Source organism: Podarcis pityusensis (assembly GCF_964106645.2).
Source record: "Podarcis pityusensis genome assembly, chromosome: 8".
Taxonomy (NCBI): Eukaryota; Metazoa; Chordata; class Lepidosauria; order Squamata; family Lacertidae; genus Podarcis; species Podarcis pityusensis.
This window is the reverse complement of record NC_138033.1, coordinates 29,108,163-29,127,411: the sequence shown is the minus strand read 5'-3', so window position 1 is coordinate 29,127,411 and position 19,249 is coordinate 29,108,163. Positions and strand designations below refer to the sequence as shown.

The 19,249-nt window shown below is 41.4% G+C and overlaps 1 protein-coding gene across 6 annotated transcripts in view; it reads left to right on the top strand.

Annotated features, from left to right (window-relative positions):
- Positions 1 to 10,876: 10,876 nt before the first annotated feature.
- ZMYM4 (zinc finger MYM-type containing 4) overlaps positions 10,877 to 19,249 on the top strand; it is a 54,685-nt gene continuing 46,312 nt past the window's right edge. For 3 of the 6 annotated variants that reach the window (XM_081018291.1, XM_081018290.1, XM_081018285.1), the window contains exon 1: positions 10,879 to 11,162. The gene's annotated coding sequence lies outside the window, so the exon portion shown is untranslated. Of the gene's footprint in view, positions 11,262 to 19,249 lie in introns of all 6 variants that reach the window. The other 3 variants (XM_081018282.1, XM_081018284.1, XM_081018288.1) reach the window with 3 other exon arrangements.

Here is a 19,249-nt window from a genome sequence, read left to right as displayed (position 1 = left end):
AGAAGTCAGCAGAATGAGTCTGATGGTGATGGCCGCGCTTAAACAAAATGGACGGTCCTTTTCAGAGGTGAGGCTGCATAAGCCAAGGACAGAAAATGTTCCTACCACTAGGTGTCTCAGAGCACAGCCGCAGGAGGCGATGGTCAGCTATTCCCCATTCTGGGGCGGGGAAATCAGTTTGTAAATGCTCCTTACAACAGTTATTGGTTTCCTTGCAACAGTTATTTATTTCAATATTGACCCATCTGCCCTTCTAATACTTACACATTAAAGTGGGCAGCTTGCAGCAAATTAAAATCAAGGTGTTGCAAAACAACATTGTTACAATACAAAAGAAAGCAGGCCTTACATATTAAAGACAATTCTTCATTATTATTTACCCTGCAATAATTAAACTTTACTAACTGCCAGAAGACAGTAAGAAGGGGGGGGGGGGACTTTTTAATTATCCTGAGTGGTTCCTATTTGCCAGTGGTTCCTACCTCGTAAATGTAAATGCTGGAAGATTCATCATGGATTATACCACTTTGAAAACCTGGTTTCTTTTTAAAACTATTGATGCAATGTATAATAGTCAGATTAAATGCTGCTGAGAGGGATAAAAGTGGGATTGCTCTCATCCATTAAGTCTACTACTTATTCACTGGCAGACTCAATGACAGAGTCATTCCTGGCTAGCATAGTTCCAGACTTCATTTTTGTCACTGAAAAATGAATTGTAGTAAAGAATTACAAGGCAATTCAGAATTAAACTGTCGTACAATGCAGGCCCCCTTCCTTTCCCCCTGCTTTGTTTTCTCTCATCCTATTCTCTCTAACCTAAAGACAATGGCCACAATACCAGAAGTGAGTATCATGAGTGCTGGTGGGGATTTATTTCCACCAGTTATGGAACTGCATTTGTGGTAACAAGGAGCCAGACTTTTTCACGTGTTGTGGACTGCTCTCCCTGCTGAACTATGGGACTCCCCATCAATACAGGCATTCTGCCAGCTCTTGAAGACACACATGTTTAGACAAGAATTTTCTAGATTCCCTGACTTGAATCCATTGCTTTGATGGCTGTTTTATCTTACACCATTTTAACAAGCTTGTTTATTATATATTTTATATATTGCCCCTTACATGCCCATTAGTGACTGTGTCTTGCAGGAGAGTATTTCTTTCCATGAAGTCCCTAAAAATATCAGAAAACCAACACTCCACAGCAGGTCAGAGCAGAGCTTCCAGTGTGGCTGCCCTTGTTTTATGGAACAAATACAACAGGCACCCAACTGTTTGTAGTTTCCAGCAGAATTCAACAACATTTTTGTCTCAACAGTTTTTTTTTAAGGTCTCAGCTTTGGGTGCTTATTTGCATTATTTTAAAAAAGAAAGCCTTAGATTTAGCTGCTTTTTGTATTTTCAAAACGTTTAGTTTTTATTAATAGATTGTAAATTGCAGTGATACTTTTGTGAAGAGAGACTCATCAGCTCAGTAACAATTCAGTTACTGAGTCCTGTCTGGGTTTATTAAAATCAGACATCCAAAGGGGAATGGGGTCCATCACACCTTTCCCCAGTAGGGCTCCATGTCCCATTTGCTGCTTCCCAGCCTTATGTCCTTAGGAGAGTTATTAGAAAAAACTGCTCCCTTTCCCTTATGGGGTATTCCGGAGCCCGTAGAGGCCTTGAGGGTTCCCATGGCTGTAGTGAAATTTGTTTGTGTGTGAGGGGGTGGATTTTTGGATCAAGTTAGCCATGATTCAAATGCTGTTCCTGGATTACTGTTGTCTTGTTGGGCTATGTATGTGATAAAGGGAAACCATACCAGAGTGAAAGGCATCTTCTTCTATTTGTCCCTGTGTCAGTTTCAGTTTATTGTTTAGCTTTTCTAGTAAGGCTGTTTCCCATACTACTAGATAGCATTGGTCCATGTTTACTCCTGACAGGTCTCTCCAGTGTCTGGCTATGATGCTTTTGGCTGCTGAGAGTAGGTGGGTTAGAAGCTCTCTATAATGTGAGTGGGCATTATTATATCCGAAGATGTCCAGTAGGGCCAGTTCTGGGGTGGTTTTATATATATATATAAAGTTTCAGTTTCAGGTTAAGAACAGACCTCCGGAACGAATTAAGTTCTTAGCCCAAGGTACCACTGTGCTGTTATTTTCAAGGACTGAGTTGTGTCTCCTCCCCTGACAACTCCAAGGGTTCTTTCGCAGGTCTGGGTCTCAAGGGGATCTTCAGCACTTGTTCCCTGCCTTCTCCTTAAGGTCCTTGACCTATGGGTGTCTGGTTCAACCTCTGAGGACTCCTTGTCTGGCACCGGGTCAGAAACTGGGCATGACAACTGCTGGATTGGATGGAGTGGGGTTGTCTGGTGTGCTGCATGTGGTGATGCAGCAGGGAGGGATACAGTGGTGGACCCGGGAGTCTCAAATTTCAGTGGCACTCTGTGCAATGCCAAAACTCAGCACCCCCTCCTTGCCTCCCGCCTATTTTACATCATAGTTGTGGTGCCTGGAGTCTCTGCGCCCAGTGTGCACTCCCTTAAATCTGCCTCTGAGGGGAGTCTTTCATAGACATAAAGGTAAAGGGACCCCTGACCATTAGGTCCAGTCGTGACCGACTCTGGGGTTGCGATGCTCATCTCGCTTTACTGGCCGAGGGAGCCGGCGTACAGCTAAGCCGCTTCTGGCGAACCAGAGCAGCGCACGGAAACGCCGTTTACCTTCCCACCGGAGCAGTACCTATTTATCTACTTGCACTTTGATGTGCTTTCGAACTGCTTGGTTGGCAGGAGCAGGGACTGAGCAACGGGAGCTCACCCCGTCGTGGGGATTCGAACCGCCGACCTTCTGATCGGCAAGTCCTAGGCTCTGTGGTTTAACCCACAGTGCCATAGCCAGGATTTATGTTGGGGAGGGCAGGACACCCACTTGTCATCATACTCTGGCTCTGTCTGGCAGATTCAGAATGAAACAGTTGTTTTGAATTATTTTCTTTTGATCCCAAGTGTTCAGAAAAATCTTTAAAACCTTTCTACAATTTATACTTTTGTTTAAGTATTTTATTTATTTACTTTATTTATAGGGGGCAACAGCCCCCCTGGCTATGCCCATGGTGTCCTTACCCCTGGTTGATGGGCTGTGCTAGGATTTCCAGGAATGCAGTTTTTTTAATTGTCAGTCTGATTTATACCCATGAGTCCCTGCCAGACCTGTGTACCTGGAGCCTGTGAGGTTTAAGATCTGATAGAGGAGACTGCTGAACCACTCTCACAAGTGTTGTGTTGTTGTTTTTTTGTAAGCCAATGGCGACATTTGGCCTGTTAAGTTCTCATAAGCATCTAAAAATGAGAAAGGTTGCCATAGGGATAGCTAAGTGATAGTGCTCTCAGGAAGGAGGAAGGCATTTTCCCCACCCCCTCAACTGGCTGGATGCCAGGTCATACTAGAATGGAAAATACTAGGCCAAGCTGGGGGTGGCGGTGGCGTGCAGCTGTGTATGAAAGAGTTGTGTGTGTAAATATGGCTGATGCTGGAAGCTGGAGAGACAGAGACATGTCTGCTCTGACTTGGGGCTTCCATAGAACCCTAATAGAGAAGCAAGATCTCAGCAATGCTCAAGCTGTACAGAGAAGCAATGCTCAGGCTGTACAGTATATATGTATAAATTAAACCATATGTCCTAAATGCACCACACTCTCTAAATGCACCTTGGACCTTCATTCCAAGGTAACTGAACTCTGGGAAAGAACTGGAGCCCCTGGAGTCTCACTGCTCACAGATTGGGGTGCCATGTAACATACCCTCCAACATTTCAGCGATGAAAACAGGGACGTCGCATTCCATAATGATAATTTTACTATTTATACCCCACACATCTTATTGGGTTGCCCTAGCCACTCTGGGCAGTTTCCAGTATTTATAAAAAGATAATAAAACATTAAACACTAAAAGAACTTCCCTATACAGGATTGCCTTCAGATGGCTTGGGGGTCAGATAACTCCATATCCTCCAATATTTCTCCATTGAAAATAGGGACATCCTAAGGAAAAGTGAGACATTCTGGGATCAAATCAGAAACCGGGATGGCTTCTCTAAATCAGGGACGTCTGTGGAAAATAGGGACACTTGGAGGGTCTAATGTAACAATATTTTCTGGTTGTGTGTTCTCTACTTGCATCCCCAGACAGAACATGCATTGACTATGGTGGCTGTTATTCTGGTACAGTGGTACCTCGGGTTAAGTACTTAATTCATTCTGGAGGTCTGTTCTTAACCTGAAACTGTTCTTAACCTGAAGCACCACTTTAGCTAATGGGGCCTCCCGCTGCTGCTATGCCGCCGGAGCACGATTTCTGTTCTCACCCTGAAGCAAAGTTATTAACCCGAGGTACTATTTCTGGGTTAGCAGAGTCTGTAACCTGAAGCGTATGTAACCTGAAGTGTATGTAACCCAAGGTACCACTGAACTGTTTGCAAATGTTTCAGGATGTGCTGTACATACTGCTTAATTTCTAATAGGTGCACGTCTTGTAGCTTCCTGCAGAAATCCTGGAACTTTTCATATGACAAATGTTCCAGGCCTCCCCCACCCCAAACTTTTGTTGTGCTAGATTGTGGCTAAATTAGAGAAGTATTGCAGAACAACATAACACTGAATGATGTGCGGCCAGTCCGCCACTAGCATACAATACTATTATTGTGCCAATTGCATGTTGTGGAATACACTCGTGAAACAACACACCAATCTGGTGGGGGCCAGCAATTAATCTGTGCAGGGTTTAGCTTCAAACTGCCTCTAACATGCACACCGTCTCAGATTGGGGGTTAAAATGAACATTATCCTCCCACAAAAACCCTTCATTTTGAAATAGATCAGCAGCTGCTCTCCTCCTCCCACCCTCTCCCCAGATGGACGAAGTCCAGGAAGTGTCTACCAATGGGTGGGACAAAAGAAGGAAGCTGAATTCCAAAGGGTCTAATGTTTCACCCAGCAACTCCTCACCACCCCACGCCTGTCATGCAGTTTAGTGAACAGAAGGCCTGGCAGCTGCAGAATTATTTCTTAGCAAATGAAGCCAGATCCTTATACAAAAGAGACGCTGCCTCTCAGTGATGTATTTAATAGATACTAGTCTCTCTCTCTCTCCCCCCCTCTCTCTCTCACACACACACACAGCCTTCCTGAATGTTTAAAGTAAGTTACATCAAAATTTACAGATTTACAATATGTTGAAACAATGTAATGGATTAGAATTAATATGTTTTATGTTACACGATGCACAGTATCTCATCTTTCAATCATCTCCATTTCTGTTAATGTGTATGCAGTTTGTGAGTTTCATTGCTGAGTGGCAGTGTGAACACCAGTCCAACAGTCCAAATCACTACATCCCATTGGCTCTTCCCCCCACTTTTTAAATGAGTGTGCATTTACTTACTGAAAAAATGTTTAGACCATCTTTAAGGGTAAAATTCTTACAGAGTGATTCAAATGCAATAGACAACACCACAACAATAAAACCAGCAATGAAAGACAGAAATAATAAAACTAATATCCAACCTGAAGACACTAAAATGCAGAGCACAACAACCACCCAAATCAGGAGGAAGAGAGTAAAACTCAGTAAAAAGGCTGCAAAAACAAGTGGATCAGAAGGGCTTTCTGTCGGAGCACAGTGGGTAATGAACAGGCTCCCCTCAAAGGTCCAAAGAAGTCCAGGCCACATCCAGGTTTTGAGGCCCATAGTCATAGTGATAATAATTATTTAAATAAAAACTAAAAGATGATGACACATGTAAGCAAAATAAGGCACCCTGCCACCTAAAGAGTGAGAGGACATTGTTAAACTGCTCCCTTTCCCTTATGGGGTATTCCAGAGCCTGTATAGAGTCCTATCGGTAGGAGAAAATAACGGAGGCCAAATAGAGTATATTGAGAAGCAAAGCAGCTAGTAAGCCTGATCTTTATTAAAGGAACTGTTGCAACAGGGTCCCCACTCACCACACACAAGAGGGCGGAGAACCCTGAACAACGGTGCACAAGCTCTTATATAGACCTTTGAAATTGCCCACCCTGTAGCCCAAGACCACCCCCGAAAACATCATACATACATCACAGAAGGAGGCAGTCTACAGCAGAAATCCTGCCTGCCAGGATACCTGATAATGGTCACTGACTGCATTACCTGGGCAGTCTGGCCATTCTTTTGTGATTGTTAATACTTTAGTTCCTGAATCCATGTCACAGGCTCACCCTATTCATACACAAATAAGCCCTTAAGACAGGATTTGCAAGACAATGGGAAGGCTTTCGCCATTTGCCTCCCTTACTGCAGAGGAATATTTGAGGTCATTGGGAGTCAAAATGGCTTCAGGATTGCTCTCCCATACTATTTCAGATACATGGTTCATAGATATGTGTGCATTTATGAATATTCTATATTTGAGACCTTAAAATTCTGATAACAGTACTGAAAACAGCATCATATGTAGCCCCAACAGTGCCCCAATACACAGATCATCATGAATGCACAGTAAAGCAAGTGTCTGGAGGAGGCCTGTGTATCTTGTTGAAAGGAGGGCTATGGCACCTCAGAGCCTGTAGACCCAAACTACCAAGAGGCAATCCTTCATGAGTTACACTGCCCTGGGATCTTGTTACAGAACCCCAGCACAATTAGCTCATATCACGTCTGCTAAAATCCTTAACTGCTGGAGGTGATGTGCTATTAAGGAACATACTTCTGCCTTTGGTGGCAATGCCCCCACATGTTGGGTCCCAGTCCACAATGAACTTTTTAGGATAGGAAAGGAACCCACTCTTTTCGTACCCAAACTGTTCTTATTATCAGTGTTCTATGAGCCAAGCAAATATATTCAATCTAAACTACTTTTATTATTTCTATTGATTGCAGCCCAACAAAATACAGCTAAACAATTTAAGACTTTGAAACAAAACGCTTGATTCTCCAAGCCTGATACAGCACTATTTGGCCTATTGCTGTGCTTGAAAAAATTACCTATAACGTACACCTCTTACAAGAGAAAAATAAATAACAGTTGTTCAGTGCTATTTGGTAGAACTTTTTTTTGTATCCCAGTACATCAGATATGCAGTCCTATACAGTATATGTCTTATGTCCTATATTGTCATAAGACTTTTTTATGATTGTCTCATTGTAGATGGATTTTCTTTTTTCTTCCTCACAATTGTACACCAGTAAGCTTTTGACTTCATATCCATCCCATGTTTGGGTTATATTTGCACTCTTTCCTTTGTCTGTCTGTGTGTGTGTGTGTGTGTGTGTGTGTATACACATACACACACACACACACACACACACACATATATATATATATATATATATACACACACACACATACATACACACACACAAACACACACACACACACACATATATATAATGCATAATTGAAAATCTAATTAAAATAATGTAAAAAAAAAATTGGGGGGGGGTCCTCCTTATTTGAATTTCTTCAGGCAGATTATTCCTATAAGTACAGAGCCATTATTTTTATATGGTTCTATTCTGCACCTAGCTCTTATAATATTGTTTTGTTGTTTATACTTTAACTATTTATTTACGCCTTTTGATGAAGGACTTAACAACAACAACATTATTCAGGTGGCTGGTGGGTTGCTAAAGGTATCCTGACTTCTGAAAACTCTTCCATCTAGAAGCACACTAACATGCTGGATGCCAAGTAAATTAAATGTACACTGAAACCGTACCTTTTTAATGACTCCTTCCCCAGTTCTGTATGCCAGCCACTGTTGTCAGCACTGTTGCTGTTAATGCTGCTGGGTTTGTTTCATTGGTGTCGTATTATTTAAAATTGATTTTATTGCAAACTGCCTCAAGGTGTTTCAAAATAGGTGGCATATACATATTTTTAAATAAATTAAGGTGTTTTATGGTGTGTTCCTAGAAACTCTCCAGTGAGTGCACATCTGAGGCTGCTGAATCCATGCAAATTGAACATGAGTGACATTGTTTTACAGTCAGGCCTGTGCGTGAGTTGGGGGCAGGCAGGGGAGAGAGAAAGATTCAGAGGCACAGATGATGCAAGGCACACTGGCTTCAGCATAAGGAAAGATCCAAATGAGCGAAAGAATCAGTGTGATTTCAGCTCCAGTGTGAGCCTTTTGTCCTCTGCAGAGTGCATCCCAATGACATCACCAGTGCCATGGTAATGGGAATTGCCCCCTCCCCTGCAGACTGAACTCTTGCCTCTCCCTGCTTCAATTCCCTTCCTCACTGGGCTCTGCACAGAGGATGTGGAATGATACATGGCTGAACGGATTGCTCTTTCTGCCACCCTCCCCTTCCAGGCCATCAGGAAAGTGCTCCTCGCCCCCACCACACACATTCCCAATGGCTGTGGCAGCAACTCATCCCCCTTCCTCCCCCCCAGCAATCTGTCACATTGAACCAAAGAGGAAACTGGCGTAGCCCTTGTCCAGCAGAAGTTGGTCTTCTTAAAGACACCTTATTTATTTTGTAGGATTCTTTATTTTGTAATATTGTTGCAGCTTTTTTCATACTTACCAACTGCTCTTTATAAATATAGAAAAGAAATCTGAATATTTAACAGATGTCCTGTTTAGCGTTCAGTCGTGTGTGTCTATGGCCAGCAATAAAATCTGTTTTTAACCTGATGTTTTGATGTTAGGGAGAAATTGCAAGAAATGTTGGCATGCTGAGATTCTCTCTACCTGAACTGATGGAGGTTGCCTCAAGGTTAATTATTTATTACATATATTTCTATTACTGCCATCCCCAATCATATTCCCAGGTTGAATTTAAGCACTTAAAATGTAAATATAAACAAAACATAAAATGAATAGGCCCTGAATTCTTAAGGTATCTCTGCCTTTTCAGGGGCATATAGAAGATTTCATAAGCAGAAGCACCTCATGCAAACCTAAGCAGTTATTTGACACCTCAGGCAATATATATAAATAGGTGTGGGGAAATATTTTGCCCCATTGGGGCAGGTATTTACCTTCCACTGCAGATCAACTTTGATATAGTGGATGGGGCCACTCACCTGTCAATATCTGACATCCTACTGATATTAGGTGAGTGGTTGTGCCCATCTGTCAAAGTTGATTTTTGGGGATGGGTGGAAAGGGATTGAATCACACACAGTAGTGCCAGCTGATGGACAGGTGAGCAAGGTTTGTGGGGAAATATGCTTGTGGACCAACTTGAACCTCCTGATGGGCCAGGTTTGGTCAAGGGGCCACAGCTTCCCTGCTTCTGATCTAAACGTTACCACCATTTTTAATGCTTAAATGCACTTTGATAGATCCTTAAGTGCTTTACATTAGCTTTTCAAACTCAGGAATAATTGTTGTTTCAGTTTATATGCAATTGCTGACAACTGTCCTAATCCCTTAGAGTTGGTTATACAGTAGGTACAAAAAGAGATAGACAAGATGCCATAACAACAATGTGCTATTTTCTGCCCTGATGTACTTTTATGGAGAAATTGGATCTTAAGTTTCTATCCTATGGACACTTACTTAAAAGTAAGTCCTGTGAATTTGTAAGGAGGGCATACTTCCAAATAAGTATGCATATGATTAGCCTGTTCTTTCCCCCCAGCATATTTCATTTATGTGTAAGGCATTTGAATTCTATGTTTAAATTTTAACAGCCGATTCCAACCCTAAGGTAACTAAAAATATAGCCAAGTTCCTTGTGATAGCCCTCAAAACTAGGTCATGATTATTAAAGGGAGATATGAGTTCTGAATCAAAATGGTCTATTTCTGATTGTTTTTGGATTTTATTACATTTTCATTTAAAAATTGTGCACATGTATATTATTTCTCTCTCTCTGCTATGGCTGTCTTGCTAACCCTATAATGTATTTTATGTTTATAATCACCAGCATAGAATTTGCCTTTTCTACAGCTGCCACATACTGGGTTGGTGTCTTCACTGCAGTTGGGATGACTTGGTTGAGCATAAGACTCTTAATCTCAATCTCAGGGTTGTGGATCTGCTCGGAGTAAAATTTAGTTGAATACTGACCAATAACTTTATATTTACTTAAGTGCTTTTATTTTGTTAAATTTACCCTTTGAAAGACAATGGATTTTGTAACTTCAGTATGTGGTATTTGTCTGATCGGTTAATGATGTGATCTTGTCAGTCATTTATCCATCCTTGAGTTGCCTTATTTTTCTTAATATTTTATTAAAAATATTTCTATCCCACCTTTAAGGCAGCTTACACCATGACAGATTTAAAAATAGTTTCCAGCATTCTTTTTTATTGGTGTTTGATAACGGTTTTCTACGTACAATGGAACTATGTGACCACATGATTCACATCTAAGGTTTTTGAATCTTAGAATAAATTTAGCAGAACTATTTTTTAAATAGTTTGAAAAAAGTCTTTTACCAAAACAGAAATCTGTGCTCAAAAATAATGGCTGTAGAAGCAACCATAGCATGAGCCACACCTTTGCACACTTTGAGGTCTGAGCACTGAGGCATTGGGGACCTTATGTGCTGTGGAAATGGAGCACTGCTTCTTCTAAGAGTTCCCCAAGCAGCTCCCCTCATATTTTAAAGATTTTTTTAACCTTTCTTCCTTTTGCACACGTTTTCTTATTATCCCTTTTGCTTAGTTTTGATCTATCTCAACCGCCCCCGACCCGAAATTGATGCATGGCCCTTTAAGAGGGCGCCATTCCTGGACCCGTCCTAATTCCATTTCTTCCTACGAGCGAGCAGAGAGACTCCCCAACGCACATGCGCGAAGGGGTGGGGAAAAGGAGGAGGAGAAGGGGAAAATGAAGGCAGGGCTTCAGGCCGGCAGGCGTGCGCGTGCGCTGGACGCATGCGCAGTGAAGTTCTCCCCACCCCTCGCTGGTTGGGCAGGTCTTTGCAGCTTTAAGGGGCTCGCGGGGCCTGGAGGGTTGAGTCCGGCCGTCACCACAATTGTTGTGTGTTTTTTTCAATTATTGTTATTACTATTATTATTTTGACGGAGAAGGACCCCCCCTTCCGTGAGTTCCAGAGGGAGGCGCTTCTTACTCTCCGCCTTTGCTCGCCTCCTCACGGCCGCTGGATATCCATCCCTTGGAGCGCCCCCTGAGGTTACAGCGCCTGCCCCCAACCACCTCAGCTAAGGGGTGAGGAAAAAACAACAACTTCTCCTCCTCTCCTCTGAGGCAGCGCCCCCCCCATCAATATGGCGGCGGCCAAAGAGGAGGGGCCAGGACCGCGCGCCCGTGAGTGAATGGGCGGGGATTAGGCTGCAGTGGGCGGGACCTAGGAGGAGTCAGATAAGCGCACTTGTTGGGGAGCCGGAAAGATAACGGTTGCCAAGGATGTTGGGGGTGGGGGTGCATGGTCTTAGAAATGGTGGGAGGGAGTCAAGTTGGTTGTACGGGGAGTTATGAGTTTGAAGTGGCTGTTGGGATGATGGGACATATTTTTGGGGGGGGAGGCTAAGAAATGTTGGGGAGTTAACTGGTCCATTGATGACTACAGTGAGCGGGAGATTGTGAGTTGAAAAATTAGGGTGTCAAGGGTGAGGCACCTGGGGTGAATACAGTACTGTGGAAAGGGGATGGGTGGGTACTTCTTGAATCTTTGGAATATTAATGGGTGTCAAGGCTGGTAATGGTATATGTCTGTTGGGAGGGTGAGGGAAAGCATGAATAAAGTGTAATAGGTGGGTTAGGGAACTGGAGGATCATGATTATAAGGGTGAAAAAGATGAAATTTAGGCACCAAGATGGTGGCTTTGGGGGTTGTTAGTCAAGATGTGGATTACAAATGGCAAAGTAATCCTGATGGTGGGGATTTTGTACTAGTGGTTAATGCTAGGGTTTCATAAAGGATAAAGTCTTGTAAACTGGATAAGGCAACTTTTCTTGTGTGGAAAGATGCTTCAGATGTAAGGTTGTATTAGTTCCACTAACCTTTAGAAGCTTTATCAGTGTCATTCGGAACAAGCTTGATCACTAGTGTTGTTTTCACTTCTCCTTTGTGACCCATAAATGAAATAGCCTTGAGAGCAAGCCTTTGTAATGTGTGACCTGAACACAGCCAACCAACTTACATTAAGACTTACTGAATGCTTGACAACCATGGTTTTCCCAGGCTTTTAGATAGAAAAACAGAAGGTTTATCATGTATTTGGTGGTTTGCATTCAGTTTGATATGAAAGCTTATCAACTGGGTCTGGGATGCTGCTATATTTATTACATTCTAAGTAAGAACTGGTGTTAAACACAGAGACCAAAAAACCCTAGGCCATTCATTCAGATGCTTAATAATCTGATGCTGGAGGCTACATATTTAAATGCTTTCTAAGGGCTGATCACAAAATATTATATGGAGGCTACTAGGAATTCAAATGTTTTCCAGTTTTGATTCAAAGCCATGGTTGTAGCTGTAATTGGTATTTTAGAAATTGCATGCATCTTTAAGTTTTATAGAGAAACTGAAAGAAAATGTCAAAATATGCATCTGGAAGGGTCAAACACAAGTCTGATACACAACAATGGCAAATTATCTTAAAATTAGTTTAGAAGAAAGGAAAATTCAGTATTGGTCAAGGGCATCAGTATCATTGTTGTCAGTAGTAAAGTTATTCATAATTGTGAATCTTCTTAATCCAAAACTACTTGCTTCCTACAAAGTTGCTTTGGAAGATTGGTACCACCAATAAGTATAGAAAAAGATTATTTCCACAGTTCTCCAGTACACATCCCCACAGACAGGATCCTAACTCATTTATTCATAAGTAAGTCTCATTCATCAAAAATCTTGCTTCTCCTCATCCTGGCTCTTCAGTTGGGATTTTTAGAGGGGCTGCATTCTGGTCATGGGCATTATGAACTGGCCTTTTGATTAGCCTTTCTCCTCCGTTGGCAATCCAGTTAGCCGTTTCCTGCTTGCAGCTTGAGCAGGCCTGTTGTTGGCTCATTCATTTGTTTTTTATTCAAATATTTGTGCTTGTATCAAAATAATGAAAGTGTTGTACTTTATTGCTCTTGTACTTTATTTTTTTTAATCCCAAAGTTCAGCTAAGGAGGAAGGAACTGTATAGTGGAGCATCTGTAGCACTGGGCCCAGGATACGTAGGAAAACTCATACAGAAAGATGGGATATCCCCAAACCCTGTCAGAAAACAGCAGAATGATATGGTTTGGCAATGATCACTGGATTCTCTGCAGCAAATGAAGGATAGTAATTGCAGAGAAATGGGCTAATGTGCAAGCAACTCTATATCTTATAGATGAGCAACCTGTTTTAAATTTTCCCTCTTGCTGGTCAAGCTGCATGTTTTTTTAACCAGAATTTTGCTGCAGCCTCACTCATGTTTTATGATGTCATGACATAGAATGGGTGGCATTTGCTATATAGAACAGATGGCATGCCTGCTGATGTGCATCTTGGATGAAGGAGAGGATGCTGGTTATGTGTGTGAGTTGCTTTTTCCCCATGCAATTTCTGATGGGGCCATAATGGATTAGATCCTAACTTCTCTAACGAATGGAATAGAGTTCCATGAATGGGGCTTTCCTTATCCCCCCCCCCCAAGTCTGTTCCTGACTGTTGGGGACCCATGGAAATGATGCAGGGGGCTGCAAACTGAAGGAGAAATCAGTGGAAATTTCATTCCCTAATAAAAGCAGAAAAACAACTTGTGGTAAAATTCTGTGGTGCCTAATCAGAAGTTGAGTTCAAGGGCACTTACTTCCAGATAAATGAGTAAAGAACTGCAACCTTAGTATCCAAGTCAATATATTTACAGTCACATCTTGTGCATTTTTGATTGGAACTTAGTCCGACTGAATTATATTTATTCCCAGGTAACTGTTGTATTGCAGTCTAAATGGGCTAACTTCTATTCTAGGAGGTTGAGTACTGTGCAGAAGTCTTGCCTATCTACACAGCACCAAAAGTTTACTTAAATTTAAAAACACTTAGATGTTTTGTACCACTAACTGTTGAATGGCATATCTTTTAATTAATGCAGCACATAATAAATATTTTCCAGATGCAGTTTAATATTTTGTCAGCTCCCAAGGTGGGAAAAACTTAAAGTACTTGATTGATTATTGGGATGATAGCATGCCTGGATAGAAGCAACTTCTTAAAATGGAAAATTTCTTTTAATTATTACAAATTTTGCTTGTGCCCCTGTGTATAAAGAGGTCAGGATTAGATTGGGGTGTTCTTGGCTGTAATTCTAACCACCTTACTGTGGATGTAAATTACAGTATAACTGCAACTTTTATGCGTTATGTTTAAGATATGGGTTGTTAGTTCAAATGGATATTAATTGTGCGGGTTTCTTTTTCTACTATAAATGAAGTTTCATAGTAGACTTGGTGAGAACTGAAATTCCTCTACATCTTACACACATTTTACTTACGCAGATTCAGCTTCATATTCTTGGCTTCAGCCTCTGGGTTTATGGGGGAAAGACCCCTCAAGTAGGGAACCAAGGAAAAAAGTTCCTCTTTTAAAACAGTGTCTAGCCATTTTTCTGCAAGGAACATCACTGAGCGGAGTGGAGAAGTGGCGGCATTGTTGCGGTTGCTCTCTAGTCAAGAGGCTGTGCTGCCAGCTGACCCGCTAGCAGTGAGGAAAGTGGTGTCAGAACCAACCCTGCAGTGAGCATTTAGAGCTAGGAAAAGAGGGAGGTGATTTTCCAGGACCCCACCTGGGATGGAATGTGGTGATTCTGAGGAGTCCAAGGTTCTTGACTATATGCAATTTTGTGTATGTTCGCTCTGTCCAGAACCTATCCATCACGTAAGATGCAGTCACTGTATAGGGATTTAGGTTCCAGCCTTCAGCCCATTTCCCCATGATTAATGGGGGTTTTCTGGGAAAATTTGAATTAGATTTTTTCCATTGTCCTATACGCATTTAACTTGTGGGCATTCAGCTTTGTGTGTGCGGCAAAAAAGTAACAAGATTAGAAAGGGGGTGGGGTACCAGGAAAAATCATATTGGCAGATCCACCCATCATTTAACCCAATGGGTTTTGACTATACATGGTTTTGGCTTTAGGCACAATCTGCGGAACATAACCCCCACCCTGCTTAAGTAGTGGGTTCCCTGTAACATGTTTGCTTGATTTCCATTTAGTAAACAAAACTTTAAAAATATATTTGTTTTATAAGCAATATAAATATCTGAAAAGTTTATCCCAGTAGCTAGTAAAAGTTGAGCATTGTAATGCAGTGAGTGGGTGGAAGTATTTGAAGTTGGGTTGTTTGGACAAACCATAAACTTAAAAGTTTAAACTGCCGTATTTTTCTCTCTATAACACGCACCCGACCATAACACGCACATAGTTTTGAGAGGAGGAAAACAAGAAAAAAAATATTCTAAACGAAACAGTGGATGTATGATTTTTGTGGTTCATGCTGCGGCCACAGACGTGTGATCTGACGGTGAGTTTGGGGTAGCCCAATGCAAAAATCCTGAGGATCCATGTGGATCCATGCTTTGTAACCATGTTTTTGCACCATTGTGGCCCCAGGCAACAGTGGGTGCGTGATTTTTTTGGTGCAGGCTGTCACCATGGATCCTCTGCTCATGACTGCAGCAGATCCCCCCGTCATCCGTAGGCATTCGCTCCATAACACGCACAGACATTTCCCCTTACTTTCTAGGAGGAAAAAAGTGAGTGTTATGGTGCAAAAAATACGGTAAGTACATTTTGTCCCAGTTCAAATGAAATAACAAACTGTATCCATGTTGGAGGAGGGGAGGGGATGTAGCAGTATATCAGTCTGAAGCTTGTTTATGTAGCAGTTTTAATTAAATTTATACACCACTATGCAAATACATTCTCTGGATGACTTAGAGTAGAAACATCACAAACTTCATTCACTTAGTGCCAGATCATGGTTTGGCTGATCTTGGCACTAAGTGAATGAAGCATGTTCTTGGTGTTTCTCTCTTCCCTTGCACATCTAGATTTCGCTTCTCATTTCTGAACTAACCCAGTGAAGTAGTGCTCATAAATTCATTCATTATTTTATTTGTATGCTGCCTTTCCATAGATAAAATAATGCTCAAGGCGGCTTACAACATGACAAGATTTAATTACCAACATAACAAAGTCATAAACAATAAATAAAGCACATCAAAAAGTACACAACCAGATGGAAAACAATTTCCACATGAATCATAAAATCTAAAACTAAGAATACAGCATTAATATCAATCACAATTTAAAATGACATAGATAAAAAATAAAAGCAATTAAAAAAAACACAAAAAGAAAACTGAGTCCTCTGCCCAGCAGCAGCAGCACTCCTTATGGAGCTTGTCATAAACGACCAATTTGGTGACTCTTCTTTTTTGGGTGGGGTGGGGGGAGAATCAGCTCCAAAGCCATGTAGGTTTGTCAAAGCATGAGAATTGTGTCATCTTGTTTTCTGTCCCTGTCCTTAATTTATGTTGAAAAATTAAATTCTAGTTCCTTAAATAGGTTTTGGTGCCCAATTTGAAAGATGTTTTCCAAATCTGTTCTAGAAAGCTGTTGTCCTTCATCTGTAGACTTATCATTTTAATTATTCATCTGACAGTTAGTTGCTCTGTAAAGAGTGAGATAATGAGGATTGTAAAGACTGTTACATGCTAAAATCACCATAGAAATGAATAATTCTGACAGTGATTGTTGTGGTGGTAACTCCTGTTTCACAATCTTTTATTTCTGTAAGTTCATTGTAGCCAGGGAATCCACTTCTGATGCTGGTAGTTTCATATCTGGGGCATGCTGTTGCAAGGGTACATAACTTTTTCAAGGCCAAGGACCACAACAGATTAGTTGTAGCCTTCCATCCTTAGCTGGAGAACCAGGGCTATATAAGGTATCTAGTTGACATAAAATAGGACTTGTTCACTATGCAAATTATCAACTAAGTGCTCTTGCCGGCTAGGAGTGGTCAAGAGGCTAGTCAACCCGTATGCTCAAAATAATAATTTTAGCTGCTTAAAATCTAGAACTGGAGTGGGCCAAGAAATTTAGAAAGTTTGTTGTTTTTTTTAAAAAAATAATATTTATTAAAAGTTTCAGAATTACAGAAAAGAAAAAAATAGAAAACAACACAATACATAAAAAAGAAGAGAGAAAAAAGGAAAAAACAAAGCATAAAAACCAGTACAACAATACAGCAAAAAAACCAAAACACAAATCCCATATTACGTATCTTTAACTTCCATTTGCTTGTTTCATTGACCTCCTCACACCTCCCTTTTTGTATTCTAGTTTAATTAGTTATTTCAGCAAATTCTTTCCATCTTTCTCAATTTTTATTAAATAATTTATCTTAACAATTTAACCTAATAATTAGCTCAACAAATCCTTTCCATCTTTCCCCATATTCTGTTATTCAAATTGCCTTGATTTATTTAACCTTATCTTACCGTAAAATACCTTAGAGCTTAAAACTTAATACTCAATTATACATGACTCCTTATATCATTTCTACTAAAACCATATAGTTTCATTCCAACATTTCCCCTAATATTCATTAATTTTTAGGCTAATTCCCTAAATAAAAAATTTTCTATATAAATTTTCTTCCAATCTTCATCCAACGTCTCTTCTTCCTGGTCTCGGGTCATGTCAGTCCTTACTGTCCATTCCATCTAGTCCATCAACCTGGTAATCTTATGTCCGAGGCTCTTAAGTCTCTTCCATGTCCCTTCTGCAGATCTTCTTCTTCTTGTTTATACCTGCACTTTTCCTTGTCTTTTGTTGGTCTCTTTCTTAATTTCTTTCCTTTCTCATTGAGGAGTAGGTCTCTGGGGAGGTTCCAGCCCAAAATTATCTCCATCTCCCTTCATCAAACGAGCCCATTCCCCACAGTCCCACTCCCCACAGTCATCAATGTAATCCAAAAAATATTTAAGAGCATATTTCAAAGTCCCTCCGAAGTTAAGAACCTCCTCAGCTCCAGACTCCTCCTGGCCCACTCCAACTTCAATCTTCAAAAACAGCGGCTTATGCTCCTGCAGGGCCTCGGATCTCTCCATTTGTATTATTTGAGGTGCAACCGCAACCTCCTCCATTATCTTCTGCACTTGCCCAATCAATACAGGTTCCTGAGTTGGTCCCTGAATGGTTTCTGTATCAATATTCCCTGTTTGTCCACAGTTATTGACCACAACAGTCATCAAATCCGTTTTCTCATTCATCAGATCCATCTTCTCATGCATCTGTTCCAACAAAGCACTTGTCTTGCATAAAGCAAGCACCAAAACTTCCTCCCAGCTCATTTTTATACAAGGTCAAAAGGACTGGTCCCACGATCTTAATCTCACAGCTGTAGAGTCCTCAAGTAGACTGCAGCAACAATTTAACAAGCTCCCTCTAGAGGAGACAATTTCTATTTGTATCCATCTTTTTAAGGCAAGTCCAACAAAGGAAAATTACTTTCATTTTTCAGATATTTTGTTTCTTTAGAATGCAAAAGGCAACATTGGAATCAGTTTATTTCTCTTCTTTAGCTATCTGTCAAAGTATTCCATTCACAGTCAGTGAACCTCTCCAACAATTTCTGTCTCTGACACCCCGTTCCCAGGTTAGAGACGGTGGAAACTTATCTTTCTTCACTCCCTCTCCTGCAGGCTTAAACAAAGTCCCCCCCCCCTTTTCTCCTGCTTCCAAGGGGGTTTTAGTGGTTATAAATGAAGGAAATTTAAACTTTTTAAACGACTTTTCAGGCTTTAGCTTACAAGGTTTTTGCTTCAGTCTATATACAAAAAGCGGAAGGCGGACTTCCTGTTTTGAACCTTCCCGCTTCGGTGCCAAATTAGGATATTTCTTGATCCAATTTTCCGTTTCTACTCACGGGTACTTGTTTTAAATCCAATTGTCCACAGGAAAAGTCAGCGCTCTCCGGCAATGGCTGTGCGGCTTCACTCTGTGAAAGTAGCAATCAGTTCGTAGCACCGCGCCGCTCGCCCCACTTCACTCCGGAACCCTGAAATGGGGTTCCCCGTGAGTAGGGGAGGCACTCCTGGTGCCCTGCCGAACCCCACGTTCCCAGGCTTCCTCTGCCTGGGATTTCTAGCGGGTCCCCACCTTCGCCGCGGCGGGAAGACCCAATTTCCACGGAGCCAGTTCCTCCGGTCGGAGGAACTCCGCCATTCGCCGATGGCGCTAACCCGGAAGTCTGAAAGTTTGAAAACATAATAAATGCTGACGTCTTCTGACCCAGCTGAGTGGAGAGAG